We start from the raw sequence: 8,863 nt of genomic DNA, 5'->3' as shown, positions 1-8,863 counted from the left end.
TTTTTTTGTGTCACTCTGTATTTCGGGATGAATCAAAGTGGTGGACCAACCACCACCAAACACTGCCATCCATAAGTCAAGCTGACCTTTACCTTCACCTAACTGTCTTTATTGATCTTACTTAATGTTTTTGGATGAGTATTTATATAAAACCTCTCTTATTATTATTTCTTTTTCCCTACATTCTTACAGTGAAGCTGATCAGGGTTTAGTCTTCTTCTTCTTCATATGCCAGATGGTGACATTTATACATCTTTATTCAGCATGTCAACCAAAGTAATGAACGTTCATCTATGAGCCCTAATAAAACATAAAAAACTGAAGATTTTGATTTGTGATTTTAATTAGTCTGCTTAATAGCAGGACTTTATGTTCACCAGGAGCAATGAAGCAAACACTGAATATTGGTATTTCCCTGAATAGTTCATTAACCGGTTCAATAAGTACAAATTAATGTTCGCTTCTTCCTCTCCCAGTGACAGCTCAGTTTATGATGTGGGAACAAAGCTCCATATCACATCCCATTGTAATGAAGGATCAGTTTGACGTGGATTCCTCAGCTGAATTTGCCATTAAAGTAACTTGTGGTTTTAGACTTTTTGATATGACTCCTATTCACTTAAGTGTACAATCAAAACACTTTAACTGCAGTATTTTGATTACAGCAACCAGTTCAACTGACAGGCATTTATTCATAGCTAAGCTGGTATAGATGCTTTATGTCTTTACATTTACACACTGATGATTCTATGATATAGAAATGCAAAACAACATGCGGGAAGAAATCTCCAGCTCAATACGTACATGTGAGGATGACATGTTATGTCTGGCTTCTGACCCCGGTCATTATTTTCTATCGATTGCTTATGTAGTCAATAATACACAACATAATAAGGTTGAATGCATTCGCATGAAGCAGCTCTCAAACTGAACGACCTTTAATCTTATGGAAGCAAACGCTGACTGCTCCAATCCTCAGATGTGCTGTTTTGTGTTATTTACTTACTCAGGACTTATTTGTCTTTGTTCCCGGGTGTGACATAACACTCTGACAAGTGCTCACCATGCTGCCTGTGTAATTTATGTGTCTAATAACAAAAATGCAAAGCTCTTGTGATCTATACGTCAAGGACGAGCTTTTTAGTTTTCAGTGTGTCGGGTCCCTGAGGTCCTACAGATTCTCCCTTCTCCATCACTTTTTCTCACAGTCCCTTCATTTAACATACCACCTCAATGATCTCCTCTTTGTCATATAGTATTATGGTTCTCTGATATTTAATCTAGTTTTCTCCCTTATTATAGGTCATTTCGCAAGAGAAACATTTTGGTTGCTCCAGTCTTGACATTGAGACTTAAATATCTCAATAGCTACTAGACAGTTCCATAAAATCCATGAACAGAAATTCAGATTCTCCAGACAATGCGTTCTGATATCTCTGGTGATTAACTGACTTTTCGGAGGCAAAACAGGAATTGGACCAGTCACTTGATCCGTTACCCACATACACCAACCTCACTGCACTTCCCTTACAAAATCAGGGAGGCCCATTTCCTCTAGACGGTGAATGAATGAGGGCTGCTGAGAAAACAAGGGCACTTGGGTATGGGTCAGTGAAATGCTGACATAATGTGTACCTGCAGTGGAGGCCTTAAATGGTTGTATTTATATAGCACTTTTATCCAAAGCACTTTACATGATATGTTACATTCACCCACTCACACACTGATGGCAGAAGCTGCCATGGAAGGCACTAACCACGACCCACCAGGAGCAATTAGGTTCGGTGTCTTGCTCAGGGACACCTCAACATGAGCACAACAGGCCGAGGATCAAACCGGCAACCTTCCAGTTACAAGACGGCCACTCTACCCACTGAGCCATGCCGCCTTGTTTGAGAAAACTGGCTGGCACCCTCTCTTCTCTTGTTACAGGACAGGACAGGCAGAGTGTGACCCATGTACCTCGGAGACACTTAAGACTGCGCTACGGTTTCAGGCAGTGAGGAGGTATTCAAGGTGCAGTCAAGCTGTTGTGATATGTGCCAGAATACATTACAGGACAGAGGGCAATTGTTTAACTGGCATTTTCCGGTCTGTTGCAGGCCTTTATTTTGAAATTGTGCTGTGCTTTTATTTTGAAAGGCAGAGACAGGAAGATCTCACCTGGTCAAAATTTCAATTGGAGTTACTCTAAAGGCTGTGTGAAGCTGAGAGGTTTCAATGATTTTCAGGCTGACATGCAGCCTGTGGAGGTTTTGGGTGTGTGTGTTTCATTACAATAGGTGCCCTAATTAATCAAATAGGACAGTGTCTCTGTCTTTCTACATAAGCAAAGAAGTATAATGTTACATTTTTGGCAAAAACACAGATACACATCATGGTATCGTAATGAAAAAATACATGTCAAACTCGAATTTCCACATACACATATATTTTAATTTTAACAACTTTCAACATATACACAGAAATGTTATTTTGATCACATTTTTTTTTATTATATCTTCATCTTTGTTTAAACATGTACTCACTATAACCTGCAAGCAGGGGAAAAACCCCCAGAACATTGTGTAGGGGAAAAAAAACAAGAAATCTGTGAAGGTTTCAATTGAAGAGTGAATTTTGCTTGCTAGTAGTGAGTGTTCTTTTTCTGTGGAAAAGAAAAAACAGGCATTAGTTCAGTTGTATTAAACTGACTTGACTTTATATAGGTCAAACAAGTGCAAATCTCTATAGTATGTTTTACCTGAAACATGTCTCCTAGTAGCTGTGAAGCAGATATGGAGCTACAGCCGTTACCGGACCTATACAGGCCATCAGCCGACACTGCAGCACCACTGGTCAGTTGGTGACAGAAAGTGGAGTCTGAATTCTGAAGTTAGATGATGAAACAAGCACATTTTACTCATTAGTTTGGCATGTTGCATCAATGGAGCAAATCTCTGTGTTGAACTTTTTTTTTTCTTACCTGAGACATGTCTGTAGGCAGATTCAAGGTGTATGTCTTCGGATGCTGCCTAACTCGGGGTCACAGGACACAGGACACATGACAGGACACACATGACAGGACACACAGGACAGGACACAGGACACACGATAGAACGCACCTGACAGGAAACACATGACAGGAAACACATGACAGGACACAGGACACACGACAGAACGCACATGACAGGACACACATGACAGGACACACGACAGAACGCACTTGGCAGGACACACACGACAGGACAGGAAAGGAAAGGAAAAGAAAAGAAAAGATGGAAGGAAAGGGACACACATGACAGGACACACATGACAGGACACATTACACACGACAGAACGCACTTGGCAGGACACACATGACAGGACACACGACAGAACGCACTTGGCAGGACACACACGACAGGACAGGAAAGGAAAGGAAAAGAAAAGAAAAGATGGAAGGAAAGGGACACACATGACAGGACACACATGACAGGACACAGGACACACGACAGAACGCACATGACAGGACACACATGACAGGACACAGGACAGGACAGGACACACATGACAGGACACAGGACACACGACAGAATGCACACGACAGAATGCACACGACAGAACGCACATGACAGGACACACATTGAAGAGGTGAGGAGATGGAGGAAAGGGGAGGCTCAAGGGAAACAGCACTTGAGCCAACTCCAGAAGCCCTTTCTCCTACTCTTGGCTTTCTTCTCCCGCTTCTGTTGTTCGTTTGTCTCCTCGATCACCTCTTCACTTATTTTTTTATTGTTTTTTCTCACTTTGGGACCTCTGAAAAACTTGCAGCATCTCTTTTTTTCTTGGATATAAAGGTCCTCCAGGTCTTCGATCTCTTCTTTACTCCTGAGCAGTTTTTGGAAGAGCACATTCTCCAGTTGTGATTTCTCTGTCTGGAGAGTTTCAATCCGATCAGTAGTGAGCCTGATGATCGCTAGGAGAGACTCAAAAGACTCAATAGTCTTTTCTAACAATGCCTGATTTTCTTTCTGCAGCTTGTTGTTTTCTTCCTGCAGGTCTTCTGTCTCTTTTTTGCTCCTGAGCAGTTCTTGGAACTGTGTCTGGAGAGTTTCAAACTGATCAGTCTTGAACCTGATGACGTTCTCATTCAGCCTGATCTTCTCCTCCAGTCTTTGACTCTCTTCTTGTTGCTCCAAGACTTCTCTCTGCTGCTCGAGTTCTCCCTTTTGTGTGTGGACTTCTTTTTTCTCCTTGTCCAGTTCCAGCAGAATCTCTTCCAGGTGCTGGATCCTGGCCTTAGAGCGAACCATCTCGTGGGATGACTGCTGCTTCTCAGCGATGAGCTCCTGGATTTGAATGCTCATATGATGGTTATCCTCTCTCAGGTAGTTAAGGTAGTTAATTTCTGCCTGAGAGGCGCCACCAGAGCTTTGGGGTCCGGCGGGGTTTACGTGGTGGTGGTTTGGCCCACGGTAATTTGGTCCTCCTCTGCACCGTGGATTGGTCCTGATTGGCATGGTAGCAGAACTTTTGTTCAACAGTGGTTGAAAAGACATCAAAGGTGACAACTGCAGTAGTTGTTTGGTTGCAGAAGTTGGAGATTCTTCAACAACACTGAAGTTCTGGAAGACGGTCGAAGGTTTGTTGAGTTTGGTTAATTCCTCGCTCTGGTTTCTTCGCTGGTCCCTGGTTTCCTCGCTGTCTTTGGCTCTAGATAGAAGTGAGTGGTTTTAATAATTCACCCTATACTTATAATCTCTGCTGATGATGTCACACATGATGCCACACATGAAGTACTGGTGTGGGAGTTATAGAATCTTCCATTCCGGAACCAGAAACAATCATATCTATCTATAGGTTGTTTTTTTAGATGATTATCTTTAGCTTGTTTGTTTTTTTTTAGATGATTTTGAGGTACAGTATCAAAATAAAATGGTCATGAATTGAAATTTAAAAAATAATTGAAATTGTCACTGAAAGTCTCATCTTTGAGCACACATTACCCCACAAAAACAATAATACAGAAATCAACCAATGATATTTTCTGACACTTTTGTACTTGCATGCCAGGATAATACAAAACAAAACATACAGAATTTTTTTTAACATTAAATGCTTGGTCACAAAAATGAAAAAGAAAATGTGATGAACTTAACTGATTGAGCAGATATGACAAGTTGTACCACCAAAAACAAAAATATTGCTGGATAGCATAATCCAATTTCATATTTGGATTCCATGTTGCAAGTTAAGGAAACAGAATGAACTATTACCTATTACACTTACTGAATTAATTTACTTATCAGAAAGAAGTGACCTTATATCTTACTCACATCAACACATCAGATTATCATTAAATACTCCAAAATTAATATTTCTCAGTAGAAAAATCCTGCTATCCCAACATATCTATGCATTTGGTCATGTTATAGTCAAATTATTCCAAGTCTGGAGCTTTAAAACCAAATTTTGTCTTAACAAAAATGTTTGTCCTGCTCTTTACAGGAGTTCTGGTTGGTTTTTTATAACAAGATGTTAAAAATTACAAGATAAGTACAAAACTTAGTGTTCTATCCTGTTCTGACTCACTGATTTCATTACAAATTGGACAGAGTTGTAGAAAAATACTTTAAAACTGCCTTCTGAATGTTTCCTCTGGTGTTTGCTTCATCAAACAGAACAGTGAAGTCACTTACCTCAAAAATGTTGGGTTCTTTGGACTTTGTTGAAAGGTTGTTGCTGCTCATTTCAGAGTAGTCCTGTTGTCCTGCTGAAATCCTTGAGACACTGTTCAGAACTGTCTGCACACTGAGATTTAAATGATGCATGAATTCTAGAATGTCTCATTCGAAACTATTTGTTTTTTAGAGGTGTTCATTCTGCATAGAAACCGTTATGCAATGGTTTCTATGACAACGGTACATCAGATCATGCTCAAACTTGGTAGGGGTATTGCAGGGGTCCTGAGGAAGTGCAGTGGGGAGTTTGAATCAGATTGGATGAACGGTGGTGTTTTTTCAATGCAATGAAATCAAGGTAGTCACATTCTGACAGCAGTCTCAGCACTACTTCGTTTAAATGTAAACAAAGCAATGAAGCAAATATGTAATGCAGTTATTTTTAAACTTTTAACTTTCATATTTACTGGGTTAATGTAAAATGCAGAAACACTGGTGTAGAAATTTTACACCTCATATAATGTAAGATCTGTCTCCATTTGTTCATGTATGACCTGATGGGCTGAAAAGTCATTCTGTCGATCTTCATCTGCCACCTGACATACAGCTCTCTCCAAATCCTTAAGAGAAGCTGAAGTCCTGTCTGTCTTCCACTAGTCTCAAAATTAAAATGTCACATAATTTTGGTTCTAACATGTCTATCCATCCATTCTCTATACACCGCTTTATCCTCACTAGGGCCGTGGGGGGTGCTGGAGCCTATCCCAGCTGACTCGGGCGAAGGCAGGGGACACCCTGGACAGGTCACCAGTCTGTCACAGGGCTACATATACAGACAATCACTCACTCTCACATTCACACCTACGGGCAATTCAGAATAATCAATTAACCTCAGCATATTTTTGGTCTGTGGGAGGAAGCCGGAGTGCCCGGAGAAAACCCACGCATGCACAGGGAGAACATGCAAACTCCATGCAGAAAGATCCCAGGCCCAGACCGGGATTTGAACCGGGGATCTTCTTGCTGCAAGGCAAAAGTGTTAACCACTACTGTACTGTGCAGCGCTAAATATTAAACCAATTATCATAAAACAACAGCACTGAGTGTTACAACCTGTTCTGAATTGTGTTATAAGGCATATTGGACAGTATTGCAGCAAAATTACATGGATCTCCAAAGTGTTTACTTCATTAAACAGAAGAGCGGAGTTACTTACTTCACAATGGTTTGGTTATCTAGATTTTGTTGAAATGTAAAGTGGATGTCTCTGAGTTTGGTGTTAAGTTGGTTTCACTAAACTACTCAATAAACGAATAAATAACTCAATAAAATAAATTGAAATGGTGTCTCCACTCAGAGTTTTTGGCATGAATTCTACAATGCCTTTAAAAACAATTTAAAATTTCTCAGCATTGTTTAATTTTGAAAATGGCACGTTAAATTACTAAAACTGGCACTGTTTTTCTCATCTATCTGCACTTAATAACATGCTCTGATCAATGTTATTATGGTAAGTGTAAATGGTTGTATTTATATAGCACATTTATCCATTCACATTCACACACACATTCACACACTGATGGTGGAAGCTGCCATGCAAGGCGCTAACCGCGACCCATCAGGAGCAATTAGGGGTTATGTGTCTTGCTCAGGGACACCTCGACATGAGCACGACGGGCCGAGGATTGAACCGGCAACCTTTCAGTTACAAGACGGCCACTCTACCCACTGAGCCATGCCGCCCCTATCAAAAACTGCTGAAATCTGAAATTTGTTAGAATATTTTCTGCTCAACCATGTCTCATTTGTATAATTTTTTATAGCACAAAATATGGATATTTATTACAGTATTTTTATATTTTTATTAATATCAAGTACTTTCAGATAATAATAAAAAACCCTCAAAAGCCTGTTTATGCACTTCCGGCACATTTTTCACACATTAAAGGCATTTGAGGTAATGTTTAAAAGACAATAGTATAATATTTGAAGCATAAGGGAATCCTGAAAGGAAAATCTCAGTTTGTTCTCAAATCCCAAATAGACCGGTGTCAGCTTTGAACAATAAAAACAGACTTCCACCCTCAGAATGTTTATACATGTCTCATAATAGCCTAGTCGCACTAGACCCAGGTCTGAAGACACAAGGGTCTAGGAACTCTCGACAGGGAGGGAGGCAGGCTAAAAGGCTGTCTTTCAAATCACTCTCCAGCAATTGGGTAGGTATACAACCAATCAGCGCAACGAATAGGCTGACGTAGTTCCTAGAGCGCCGGAAATCAGAGGATGCGGTAGTTCGGTGAAGCCTTATTTATACAGTCAATGGGTGAAGCTCAAGTATATTACAGACATGTTAACAGAAAGATTATTCAGAGTCGGTGCTAATGGAGCTCAACGACTGTTGTCGTTTTTGTTGTCGACCCTGGCACAGAATTAAATTTGTTGTTGCCAAGCGTGGCTTGGCTAGTTGTTTCTGGTTGTTTCTGTCAGAATCGTCACGCCTCTGTCGTCACTTAGTTACGCCCACCTTCTGACTCTATACTTCATGGTGATTCATCGGCCAGTTTTAGGAGCATCCAACCTCGAGGCTTATGGAGGGTAACTAGACCCACCCTGGCAGAGAATTAAATTTGTTGCCGTGGGTTGTCTAGCACGGCTAGGCTAGTCTCAGAATGTTCAGACAGTCAGATTTATCCTGCTTTATCTTCTATGCTCCTCTAAATGGGACTATAATTTACTAAATGAGCATCATGCCGTATTGGAAAACAAACTAGCAAGTGAGAACTCGAACTCTTTAGGAAAATGTTTACAGAAGGAACAAATCAAGTGAAAAGTAGGGCTATTTTCTCATAGTGTTGTATACAATTTTTTGCAATCGGAGGAGTCACCTCCTGCTGGCCTCTAGAAATAACGCAACTTTTTGACAATGCCATTTTGGCTTCAGTTTTCATACCTACTGAGGCTAAGACAGTCTTTTATTTGCGCACTATGGCTCAACTGCATGCATTCAAGTCCTCAGCTACTTGTGGTTGCCCCTGCAAGGAAAGTTTTAATCATGAACAGATCAGACAGATGAAATACTCATGGCAGTTTTGATAACAGAGTATTGTAGCAAGGCCCAAATTATAGTCATTTTGTTGCCTGATAATTTAACACATTTTTTCCTCTAAAAAGACAAATCCCAGGTTTCCATTGTTAACCTTTCCAATATGAGGTTCTGA

General features: G+C 40.4%; 1 long non-coding RNA gene across 1 annotated transcript; it reads right to left on the bottom strand.

Annotated features, from left to right (window-relative positions):
• Positions 1-2,043: 2,043 nt before the first annotated feature.
• LOC127537624 (uncharacterized) lies at positions 2,044-4,990 on the bottom strand. Its single transcript, XR_007947351.1, has 3 exons — positions 2,966-4,990; positions 2,744-2,869; positions 2,044-2,647 (listed from the first exon to the last, which is right to left on the bottom strand). It is a non-coding gene; the product is annotated as an uncharacterized LOC127537624 (long non-coding RNA).
• Between the last annotated feature and the right edge of the window lie 3,873 nt (positions 4,991-8,863).

Source organism: Acanthochromis polyacanthus, chromosome 15 (assembly GCF_021347895.1).
Source record: "Acanthochromis polyacanthus isolate Apoly-LR-REF ecotype Palm Island chromosome 15, KAUST_Apoly_ChrSc, whole genome shotgun sequence".
In the NCBI taxonomy this organism is placed as follows: Eukaryota; Metazoa; Chordata; class Actinopteri; family Pomacentridae; genus Acanthochromis; species Acanthochromis polyacanthus.
Note: the sequence above shows the minus strand (reverse complement) of the source record. Positions and strands in the feature narration are given on the sequence as shown.